The sequence below is a fragment of the Arachis hypogaea genome, chromosome 11, assembly GCF_003086295.3.
Source record: "Arachis hypogaea cultivar Tifrunner chromosome 11, arahy.Tifrunner.gnm2.J5K5, whole genome shotgun sequence".
NCBI classification, from domain to species: domain Eukaryota; kingdom Viridiplantae; phylum Streptophyta; class Magnoliopsida; order Fabales; family Fabaceae; genus Arachis; species Arachis hypogaea.
Genome location: NC_092046.1, coordinates 72,140,564 through 72,152,192, shown reverse-complemented (window position 1 = coordinate 72,152,192; position 11,629 = coordinate 72,140,564). Strand labels below are relative to the sequence as shown.

At 38.0% G+C, this 11,629-nt stretch overlaps 1 non-coding gene across 1 annotated transcript; it reads left to right on the top strand.

Annotated features, from left to right (window-relative positions):
* Positions 1–317: 317 nt before the first annotated feature.
* On the top strand, positions 318–425 carry LOC112724987 (small nucleolar RNA R71). The gene has a single exon (XR_003164122.1). It is a non-coding gene; the product is annotated as a small nucleolar RNA R71 (small nucleolar RNA).
* The last annotated feature ends 11,204 nt before the right edge of the window (positions 426–11,629 follow it).

Sequence of the window (11,629 nt, the reverse complement as noted above, 5' to 3'; positions counted from 1 at the left end):
GTACTGTTGGATGCAGCTTGCACTCCATTCAGACTCTGAGAGATCATATTGACTTGCTGAGTCAATATTTTGTTCTGAGCCAATATGGCATTCAGAGTATCAACTTCAAGAACTCCCTTCTTCATAGGCGTCCCATTACTCACAGGATTCCTTTCAGAAGTGTACATGAACTGGTTATTAGCAACCATGTCAATGAGTTCTTGAGCTTCTGCAGGCGTTTTCTTTAGGTGAATAGATCCACCTGCAGAAGTGTCCAGGGACATCTTTGATAGCTCAGATAAACCATCATAGAATATGTCCAGGATGGTCCATTCTGAAAGCATGTCAGAAGGACACTTTTTGGTCAACTGTTTGTATCTTTCCCAAGCTTCATAGAGGGATTCACCTTCTTTTTGTCTGAAGGTTTGAACATCAGCTCTAAGCTTGCTCAGCTTTTGAGGAGGAAAGTACTTGGCTAAGAAAGCCGTGACCAGCTTATCCCAAGAGTTCAGGCTGTCTTTGGGTTGAGAATCCAACCATAATCTAGCTCTGTCTCTTACAGCAAAAGGGAAAAGCATGAGCCTGTAGACTTCAGGATCTACTCCATTAGTCTTAACAGTATCACATATCTGCAAGAATTTAGTTAAGAACTGAAAAGGATCTTTAGATGGAAGTCCATGAAACTTGCAGTTCTGCTGCATCAGAGAAACTAATTGAGGTTTCAGCTCAAAGTTTTTTGCTCCAATGGCAGGAATGGAGATGCTTCTTCCATGTAGATTGGAATTAGGTGCAGTAAAGTCACCAAGCATCTTCCTTACATTATTATTATTTTCGGCTGCCATCTCCTTCTCCTGTTCGAAAATTTCTGAAAGGTTATCTCTGGATTGTTGTATTTTAGCTTCTCTTAATTTTTTCTTCAGAGTCCTTTCAGGTTCTGGATCTGCTTCCACAAGAATGTTCTTATCCTTGCTCCTGCTCATATGACAAAGAAGAAGGCACAGAATAATAATAATAATAATAGAGATCCTTTATACCACAGTATAGGGATCCCTTTGTGAGTGGAAGAAAAGAGGGAGACAAAGAATGTGATGTAAAGAAAGAAACACAACTGTGAGGATGGCAGAGATGTGAGATGAGATGTTAGTAAATGGATAAATAAATAGAATAGGATGGGAGAGGGAGAATTTTCGAAAATAATTTTTGAAAAAGAGTTAGTGATTTTCGAAAATGGTTTTTGAAAAATGTTAGTATTTTTTTTTTCGAAAAAGTTTTAAAATCAAAAATAAAAAATAATTAGTTAATAAAAAAGAAATTTTTAAAAAAGAGGGAAGATATTTTCGAAAATTAGAGAGAGAGAGAGTTAGTTAGGTAGTTTTGAAAAAGTTAAGAAACAAACAAAAAGTTAGTTAGTTAGTTGAAACAAATTTTTGAAAAGATAAGAAGTTAGGAGGTTAGAAAAGATATTTTGAAACCAACTTTTTGAAAAATGTAAGATAAGAAGATATTTTAGAAATTAGTTTTGAAAAAGATTTGATTTTTAAAATCTCAATTAATGACTTGATTCATAAGAAATCACAAGATATGATTCTAGAACTTAAAGTTTGAATCTTTCTTAACAAGCAAGTAACAAACTTCAAATTTTTGAATCAAAATATTAATTGATTATGTTATTTTCGAAAATTTGATATAAAAATAAGAAAAAGATTTTTGAAAAATATTTTTGGAATTTTCGAAAATAACTAAGAATTTTGAAAAAGATTTGATTTTTGAAAAAGATTTTGAAAAAGATAAGATTTTCAAATTGAAAATTTGATTTGACTCATGAGAAACAATTTGATTTTAAAAATTTTTGAAAAAGTCAATCCAAATTTTCGAATTTGATGAGAGAAAAAGGGAAAGATATTTTTTTATTTTTGAATTTTTATGATGAGAGAGAAAAACAACAAAAAGACTTAATGCATGAAAATTTTGAATCAAAACAATGAATGCATGCATGAATGATATGAATGTCAAGATGAACACCAAGAACACTATGAAGATCATGATGAACATCAAGAACATAATTTTGAAAAACTTTTAATGCAAGGAAAACATGCAAGACACCAAACTTAGAATTCTTTAATGCTTAGACACTAAGAATCCAAGAATGCGTATGAAAAACAATAAAAGACACAAAACAAAAAAATCATCAAGATCAAACAAGAAGACTTACCAAGAACAACTTGAAGATCATGAAGAACACTATGAATGCATGATATTTTCGAAAAAATGCAAGATGCATATGCAATTGACACCAAACTTATAACATGACTCAAGACTCAAACAAGAAACAAAAAAATATTTTTGATTTTTTTGATTTTCTAATTTTTTTGGATTTTTCGAAAATTAATAGAAAAAGGAAAATAAGGATTCCAAAATTTTTAATATGAATTCCAGGAATCTTGCATTCTTAGTCTAAAGCTTCAGTCCAGGAATTAGACATGGCTCACTAGCCAGCCAAGCTTTCAAAGAAAGCTCCAGTCCAAAACACTAGACATGGCCAATGGCCAGCCAAGCTTCAGCATTTAACACCAGAGTATATTGCTCTTGATAACAAATTTCAAGCCTCAGTCCAAATAAATTTAGACATGGCTTTACAGCCAGCCAGGCTTCACATGCTTCATGAAACACTAGAATTCATTCTTAAAAATTTTGAATAAAAAAATTTTTGAAAATATTTTTTTTTTCGAAAACAGATGAGAAAATTTTAAAAAATATTTTTGAAAAAATTTTTTGAGAATAAAATAAAAAGAAAATTACCTAATCTGAGCAACAAGATGAACCGTCAGTTGTCCAAACTCAAACAATCCCCGGTAACGGCGCCAAAAACTTGGTGCTGTTGCCAGATCAAACTTGGCACTGATGTTACCGGACCAAAAGCTTGCCGAAAACTCGAACAATCCCCGGCAACGGCGCCAAAAACTTGGTGCATGAAATTGTGATGTCCAGGCTCAAACAATCCCTGGCAACGTGAGCAACTTGGTACGCGTAATCGTGATTACACTTTAATTATGTAAAATTCATGGCTCTTTCTTTCCCTGGCAATGGCGCCAAGAACATGGTGCCAATACCATGGTTCACAACTTCGATACAACTAACCAGCAAGTGCACTGGGTCGTCCAAGTAATACCTTACGTGAGTAAGGGTCAAATCCCACGGAGATTGTTGGTATGAAGCAAGCTATGGTCACCTTGCAAATCTCAGTCAGGCAGATATAAATTGATAATGATGTTTTCGAATAATAAATAATAGAATAGGGATAGTGGTACTTATGTAAATCATTGGTAGGAATTTCAGATAAGCGAATGGAGATGCTTTTCGTTCCTCTGAATCTCTGCTTTCCTGCTATCTTCATCCAATCAGTCTTACTCCTTTCCATGGCTGGCTTTATGCAAGGGCAACACCGTTGTCAGTGGCTACATCCCCTCCTCTCAGTGAAAAATATGCTCACATGCTCTGTCACAGCACGGCTAATCATCTGTCGGTTCTCGATCATGCTGGAATAGGATTCACCCTCCTTTTGCGTCTGTCACTAACGCCCAGCAATCGCGAGTTTGAAGCTCGTCCCAGTCATTCAATCATTGAATCCTACTCGGAATACCACAGACAAGGTTTAGACTTTCCGGATTCTCTTGAATGCCGCCATCATTCTAGCTTACGCCACGAAGATTCTGGTTAAGAGATCTAAAAGATATTCATTCTAGCTTATTTCATGTAGAACGGAAGTGTTTGTCAGGCACGCGTTCATAAGGGAGAAGGATGATGAGCGTCACACATAATCATCACCTTCATAACGTTCTTGGGTGCGAATGGATATCTTAGAAGCGAAATAAGATGAATTGAATAGAAAACAGTAGTACTTTGCATTAATCTTTGAGGAACAGCAGAGCTCCACACCTTAATCTATGGAGTGTAGAAACTCTACCGTATGAAAATACATAAGTGAAGGTCCAGGCATGGCCGAGATGGCCAGCCCCCTAAAATGTGATCACAGGATCAAAATACAATCCAGGATCCAGGATGGTCAAAAAGACTAGTAAAAGGTCCTATTTATAATAAACTAGCTACTAGGGTTTACATGAGTAAGTAATTGATGCATAAATCCACTTCCGGGGCCCACTTGGTGTGTGTTTGGGCTGAGCTTAAGTGTTGCACGTGTAGAGGTCCCTCTTAGAGTTGAACGCCAGCTTTTGTGCCAGTTTGGGCGTTCAACTCTGGTTTTGGCTCCTTTTCTGGCGCTGGACGCCAAATTTGGGTAGAAGGCTGGCGTTGAACGCCAGTTTACATCATCTATTCTTGGCCAGAGTATGGACTATTATATAATGCTGGAAAGACCTGGATGTCTACTTTCCAACGCAATTAGAAGCGCGCCATTTTGAGTTATGTAGCTCCAGAAAATCCACTTTGAGTGCAGGGAGGTCAGAATCCAACAGCATCAGCAGTCCTTCTTCAACCTTTGAATCTGATTTCTGCTCAAATCCCTCAATTTCAGCCAGAAAATACCTGAAATCACAGAAAAACACACAAACTCATAGTAAAGTCTAGAAATGTGAATTTAACATAAAAATAATGAAAACATCCCTAAAAGTAACTAGATCCTACTAAAAACATACTAAAAATAATGCCAAAAAGTGTATAAATTATCCGCTCATCATGGTTCAACCACAGAGGCGGCTAAATCCAGCCATGAAAGAAGTGGTGCAGAAAGAGGTCACCAAATTACTGGAGGCTGGGATTATTTATCCTATTTCTGATAGCCCCTGGGTGAGCCCTGTTCAAGTCGTCCCAAAAAAGGGAGGCATGACAGTGATTCATAATGAAAAAAATGAACTGGTTCCTACAAGAACAGTTACAGGGTGGCGCATGTGTATTGACTACAGAAGGCTCAATACAGCCACCAGAAAGGATCATTTTCCTTTACCATTCATAGACCAGATGCTAGAAAGACTAGCAGGTCATGATTATTACTGCTTTTTGGATGGCTACTCAGGCTATAACCAGATTGCAGTGGATCCCAGGATCAAGAGAAAACAGCATTCACATGTCCATCCGGAGTGTTTGCTTATAGAAGGATGCCATTTGGGCTATGTAATGCGCCTGCAACCTTCCAGAGATACATGCTCTCTATTTTCTCTGATATGGTGGAAAAATTTCTGGAAGTCTTCATGGATGACTTCTCAGTATATGGAGACTCATTCAGCTCCTGTCTTGATCACCTGAAACTTGTTCTGAAAAGATGCCAAGAGACCAACCTAGTTTTAAACTGGGAAAAATGTCACTTCATGGTGACTGAAGGGATTGTTCTTGGGCATAAAATTTCAAACAAGGGAATAGAGGTGGATCAAGCAAAAATAGAGGTAATTGAAAAATTACCACCACCTGCCAATGTTAAGGCAATCAGAAGCTTTCTGGGGCACGCAGGATTCTATAGGAGGTTTATAAAGGATTTTTCAAAAATCGCAAAACCTCTAAGTAACCTGCTAGTTGCGGACACGCCATTTGTGTTTGACACAGAGTGCCTGCAGGCGTTCGAAACGCTGAAAGCTAAGCTGGTCACAGCACCAGTCATTTCTGCACCAGACTGGACATTACCATTTGAGCTGATATGTGATGCCAGTGATCACGCTATTGGTGCAGTTTTGGGACAGAGGCATGATAAGCTTCTGCATGTCATTTATTATGCCAGTCGCGTTCTAAATGATGCCCAGAAAAAGAATTACTTGCAGTGGTTTACGCCATTGACAAGTTCAAATCATACTTAGTAGGATCAAAAGTGATAGTGTATACTGACCATGCTGCTCTTAAATATCTACTCACAAAGCAGGATTCAAAACCCAGGCTCATCAGATGGGTATTGCTTCTGCACGAGTTTGATATAGAAATAAGAGACAGAAAAGGGACAGAGAACCAAGTGGCTGATCATCTGTCCCGGATAGAGCCAGTGGAAGGGACGTCCCTCCCCTTTCTTGAGATCTCTGAGACGTTTCCTGATGAGCATTTATTTGCCATTCAGGAAGCACCATGGTTTGCCGATATTGCAAACTATAAAGCTGCAAGGTTCATACCCAAGGAGTACAACAGGATACAAAAGAAGAAATTAATTACTGATGCAAAGTACTACTTGTGGGATGAACCCTATCTCTTTAAGAGATGTGCAGACGGAATAATTCGTAGGTGTGTGCCTAGAGAAGAAGCACAGAGGATCCTATGGTCTTCCAATGTGGCTTCTATTGGCCCACACTCTATAAAGATTCCCGAGAGTTTGTACGTAACTGTGACAGTTGCCAAAGAGCTGGCAATCTGCCTCATGGTTACGCCATGCCCCAACAAGGAATCTTGGAGATTGAATTATTTGACGTATGGGGAATTGACTTCATGGGACCTTTCCCACCATCATACTCAAACACTTATATTCTGGTGGCAGTTAATTATGTATCAAAATGGGTTGAGGCCATTGCCACACCCACCAATGATACTAAGACAGTGCTGAAGTTCCTCCAGAAATATATCTTTAGCAGGTTTGGTGTCCCTAGAGTACTAATCAGTGATGGGAGCACTCACTTCTGCAATAAACATCTTTACTCTGCCATGGTTCGGTATGGGATTCGCCACAAGGTGGCTACTCCATATCATCCACAAACCAATGGGCAAGCTGAAGTCTCTAACAGAGAATTAAAGAGAATCCTGGAACGGATAGTAAATACCCGTAGAAAGGATTGGGCACGGAGCTTGGATGATGCTCTGTGGGCTTACAGGACAGCATTCAAGACCCCTATAGGGACCTCTCCATACCAACTCGTGTATGGTAAGGCATGTCACCTGCCCATGGAACTGGAACATAAGGCCTACTGGGCAACCAGATTCCTAAACTTTGATGCCAAATTAGCAGGAGAAAAACAATTGCTCCAGCTAAATGAGCTAGAGGAATTCAGATTCACAGCTTTCGAAAATGCCAAGCTTTATAAGGAGAAATAAAAAAAGTGGCATGACAGAAAGCTGTCATCTAGAATCTTTGAACCAGGACAGAAGGTTCTGTTGTTTAACTCTAGACTCAAGCTATTCCCCGGAAAATTGAAATCCCGGTGGAGGGGACCATACGTGATTACAAGTGTATCACCATATGGTTATGTGGAGCTTCAAGATATTGATTCTGATAAGAAGTTCATTGTCAATGGACAGAGAATCAAGCATTATCTTGAAGGCAACATTGAGCAAGAATGCTCAAGGTTGAAGCTAGATTAAAAGCTCAGCAAGGTCCAGCTAAAGACAATAAAGAAGCGCTTGCTGGGAGGCAACCCAGCCATGGGGCAACAATCCTCTAAGCATTTTTGCCCTATTTCTATTTTTATTTTTATTTGTTTATATAGAGTTCATTGATAACAAGGTAAATAATCATTTACAGAAGACCTCGGCACACAAAACAGAGAAAAAGAGCTCACTGGCAAGAAAATGCCAGTAAAGGTATATTTTGGGCATTCAACGCCCAAAATGGGCATCCACTGGGCGTTGAACGCCAGTAATGGTAGCAATCTGGGCGTTCAACGCCAGAAAGGGGCACCCACTGGGCGTTGAACGCCAGTAATGGCAGCAGTTGGGCGTTGAACACCCAGGAGAGCAGCATTTGGGCGCTGAACGCCCAAAACAGGCAGTGTTTGGGCGTTCAAACGCCAGGATAGCAAGGAGGAGCCAAATCCAATTTTTCACACGTATTTCCATTCTAATTTCAAATTTTATGTTTCAATGCATGATTTTTACATGAACATTTTAAGAACCTTGATTTCTAAAATCCTTAATTTCTAAAAATCCATTTTTCCAATTTCAAATCCAACTCTTTTCAAATCTTTTCGGAAAACAAATCTATCTTTTTCACTCAAAAATCTTTTCAACTAATCCATATCTTTTTCAAATCTTCATATTATCTTTTTCAAAATTCAGATTTATCTTTTTCAAAAATCTATCATATCTTTTCAAAATTAAACTATATCTTCTATCTTATCTTTTTCAACTCAATCTTTTTATCTTATCTTTTCCAATTTTTCGAAAACCCACCCCCCCATCCCTTTAAATTTGGGTTCGGCCTCCCTCCTCCTTGATGAGCGGATATTTTATACGCTTTTTGGGGATAATTTCATATAGTTTTGAGTATGTTTTAGTTAGTTTTTAGTTTATTTCCAGTAGTTTTTAGGAAAAATTCATGTTTCTGGACTTTACTATGAGTTGTGTGTTTTTCTGTAATTTCAGGTATTTTTCTGGCTGAAATTGAAGGAGCTGAGCAAAAATCTGATTCAGGCTGAAAAAGGACTGCTGATGCTGTTGGATTCTGACCTCCCTGCACTCAAAGTGTATTTTCTGGAGCTACAGAACTCGAAATGGCGTGCTTCCAATTGCGTTGGAAAGTAGACATCCAGGGCTTTCCAGCAATATATAATAGTCCATACTTTGCACAAGAATTGACGACGTAAACTGGCGTTCAACGCCAGCCTTCTGCCCAAATCTGGCGTCCAGCGCCAGAAAAGGATCAAAAACTGGAGTTGAACACCCAAACTGGCACAAAAACTGGCGTTCAACTCCACAAATGGCCTCTGCACGTGAATTGCTTAAAGTCTCAGCCCCAGCACACACCAAGTGGGCCCCAGCACACCAAGTGGGCCCCAGAAGTGGATCTCTGCATCATCCATCATAGTCCACTCATATTTTGTAACCCTAGGCTACTGGTTTAGTATTTAAACAACTTTTAGAGACCTATTTTGTATCTCATGACATTTCAGATCTAAACTTTGTATTCTCTGACGGCATGAGTCTCTAAACCCCATTGTTGGGGGTGAGGAGCTCTGCTGTGTCTCGATGAATTAATGCAAGTATTTCTGTTTTCCATTCAAACACGCTTGTTCCTATCTAAGATGTTCATTCGCGCTTAACTGTGATGGAGGTGATGAGCTGTGACACTCATCACCTTCCTCAAATCATGAACGTGTGCCTGACAACCACCTCCGTTCTATATACGATTGAATGAGTGTCTCTTAGATTCCTTAATCAGAATCTCCGTGGTATAAGCTAGAACTGATGGCAGCATTCATGAGAATCCGGAAAGTCTAAACCTTGTCTGTGGTATTCTGAGTAGGATTCAAGGATTGAATGACTGTAACGAGCTTCAGACTCTTGAAGGCTGGGCATTAGTGACAGACGCAAAAGGATAGTAAATCCTATTCCAACCGGATCGAGAACCAACCGGTGATTAGCCGTGCTGTGACAGAGCGCGTGAGCGTAGTTTTCACTGGGAGGACGGAAGGTAGCCATTGACAACGGTGATCCACCAACACACAGCTTGCCATAGGGGGACGTGCGTGCGTGAACAAGAAGACAGAGGAAAGCAGAGATTCAGAAGACAAAGCATCTCCAAAACTCCAACATATTCTCCATTACTGCATAACAAGTAACCTTTAATCCATGCTCTATTGTTTATTCGCAATTCAACTGATAAACATAATTGAATTCCTGACTAAGATTTACAAGATAACCATAGATTGCTTCAAACCAACAATCTCCGTGGGATTCGACCCTTACTCACGTAAGGTATTACTTGGACGACCCAGTGCACTTGCTGGTTAGTTGTGCGAAGTTGTAAGAGAGTAATGTGAACAGTAACATTACAAAAACTTCGTGCTACCAAGTTTTTGGCGCCGTTGCCAGGGGTTGTTCGTGTTTGAACAACTGACGGATTATTTTGTTGCTTAGATTAGGAAAAATTTCTCTTTTTTGGTTTAGAGTCTTTTATTGTTTATCCCTTGTTAAAATATTTTAAACTTATAGCTCAGTTATTTAGAACGTGGTGTTTATGTTCATGATAATTGGCTATCATATTTTTTTAAAACCTTTTTCAAAAATAATTTTTCTATTAAATCCTGTGCAAACTTTAATTTTGGTGTTTTCAAAAATAATCTTTCTTAAAATTTCTTTTTAAGGTCCCATAACTCATTTGGCTAGAGCATTAATTTGATTGGGTTAGAATCTTTTATACTCTTTTCAAAACCTTCTTTTTCAAAAATATTTTTTTTTATTAAATCTTGTGCCAAACTTTAAGTTTGGTGTTTTCTTGTTGATTCCCCTTTGATTTTCGAAAATTTTGGTTTGGTTTTCTAAAAATTTTAAGTTTGGTGTTCTTCCTTCATGATTCTTGTGTTCTTGTGAGTCTTCAAAGTGTTCTTGAGTTTCCTTGTGTCTTGATCTTAAAATTTTTAAGTTTGGTGTTCCTTGGTGTTTTCCCTCCAAAATTTTCGAAAACAAGGAGCATTAGATCTAAAAATTTTAAATCTTGTACTATCTTATTGTTTTTCTCTCTCCTTACTAAATTCAAAAAAATATCTTTTCAAAATATCTCTTCTAACTTCCTAACTTCTTATCTTTTCAAAATTTGTTTCAACTAACTAACTAACTTTTTGTTTGTTTCTTAACTTTTTCAAAACTACCTAACTAACTCTCTCTCTCTAATTTTCGAAAATATCTTCCCTCTTTTTCAAAAATTTCGTTTTTTTTTTAACTAATTATTTTTAATTTTTTTTTTACGAAAAAAAAAATTATTTCAAAATTCAAATTCTTTTTAGTTATTTTATTTTATTTAAGTATTTACTTCTTATAAATAAAATAAATAAAAGGTAAATCAGTCCAAGTTATATCCATAGATCCATCATGGACATAAGTGGAGATGGACAGTCCAGGAGGACTTTGGGGTCATATTCTAACCCCTCTACTGCTTCATATGGGAGTAGCATATGCATACCTTCCATTGGGGTTAGTAGCTTTGAGTTTAATCCTCAGCTCATTATCATGGTGCAGCAAAGTTGCCAGTATTCCGGTCTTCCACAGGAAGAACCTACAGAGTTTCTGGCACAATTTTTACAAATTGCTGACACAGTACATGATAAGGAAATAGATCAGGATGTCTACAGACTATATTGTTCCATTTGCTGTAAAAGATCAAGCCAAGAGGTGGTTAAATAACCAACCTAAAGCCAGCATAAGAACATGGAAACAGCTGACAGAAAAATTCCTGAATCAATATTTCCTCCAAAAAGGATGACACAGCTAAGGCTGGACATCCAAGGCTTTAAACAAGGAGATAATGAATCTCTTTATGATGCCTGGGAGAGATACAGAGAGATGCTACGAAATGCCCCTCTGAAATGTTTTCAGAGTGGGTTCAGTTAGACATCTTCTACTATGGGCTTGCAGAAGGAGCTCAGATGTCTTTAGATTACTCAGCTGGTGGATCTATCCACATGAGAAAGACAATTGAAGAAGCTCAAGAGCTCATTGATACAGTTGCCAGGAATCAGCATCTGTATCTAAGCAGCAACCCTTCCATGAATGAAGAGGTTAAAACAGTAACTGCTGAATTCAGTACTGTAAAACAAGCTGCTGAATTCAATCAGCAATTAGATTTTCTAACAAAGCAGCTAGCTGAATTCAAAGACAGGTTACAGGAGACAAGGATAGCTAATGTACATATGGACGAACAGTTTAAGCAAACAAAGCAGCAGCTACAAAGCAATAGCAGAAGAATGCCAACAGTTCAATTAAGAAGTGGGAAACATTAAATACCCCACCTCCCCAA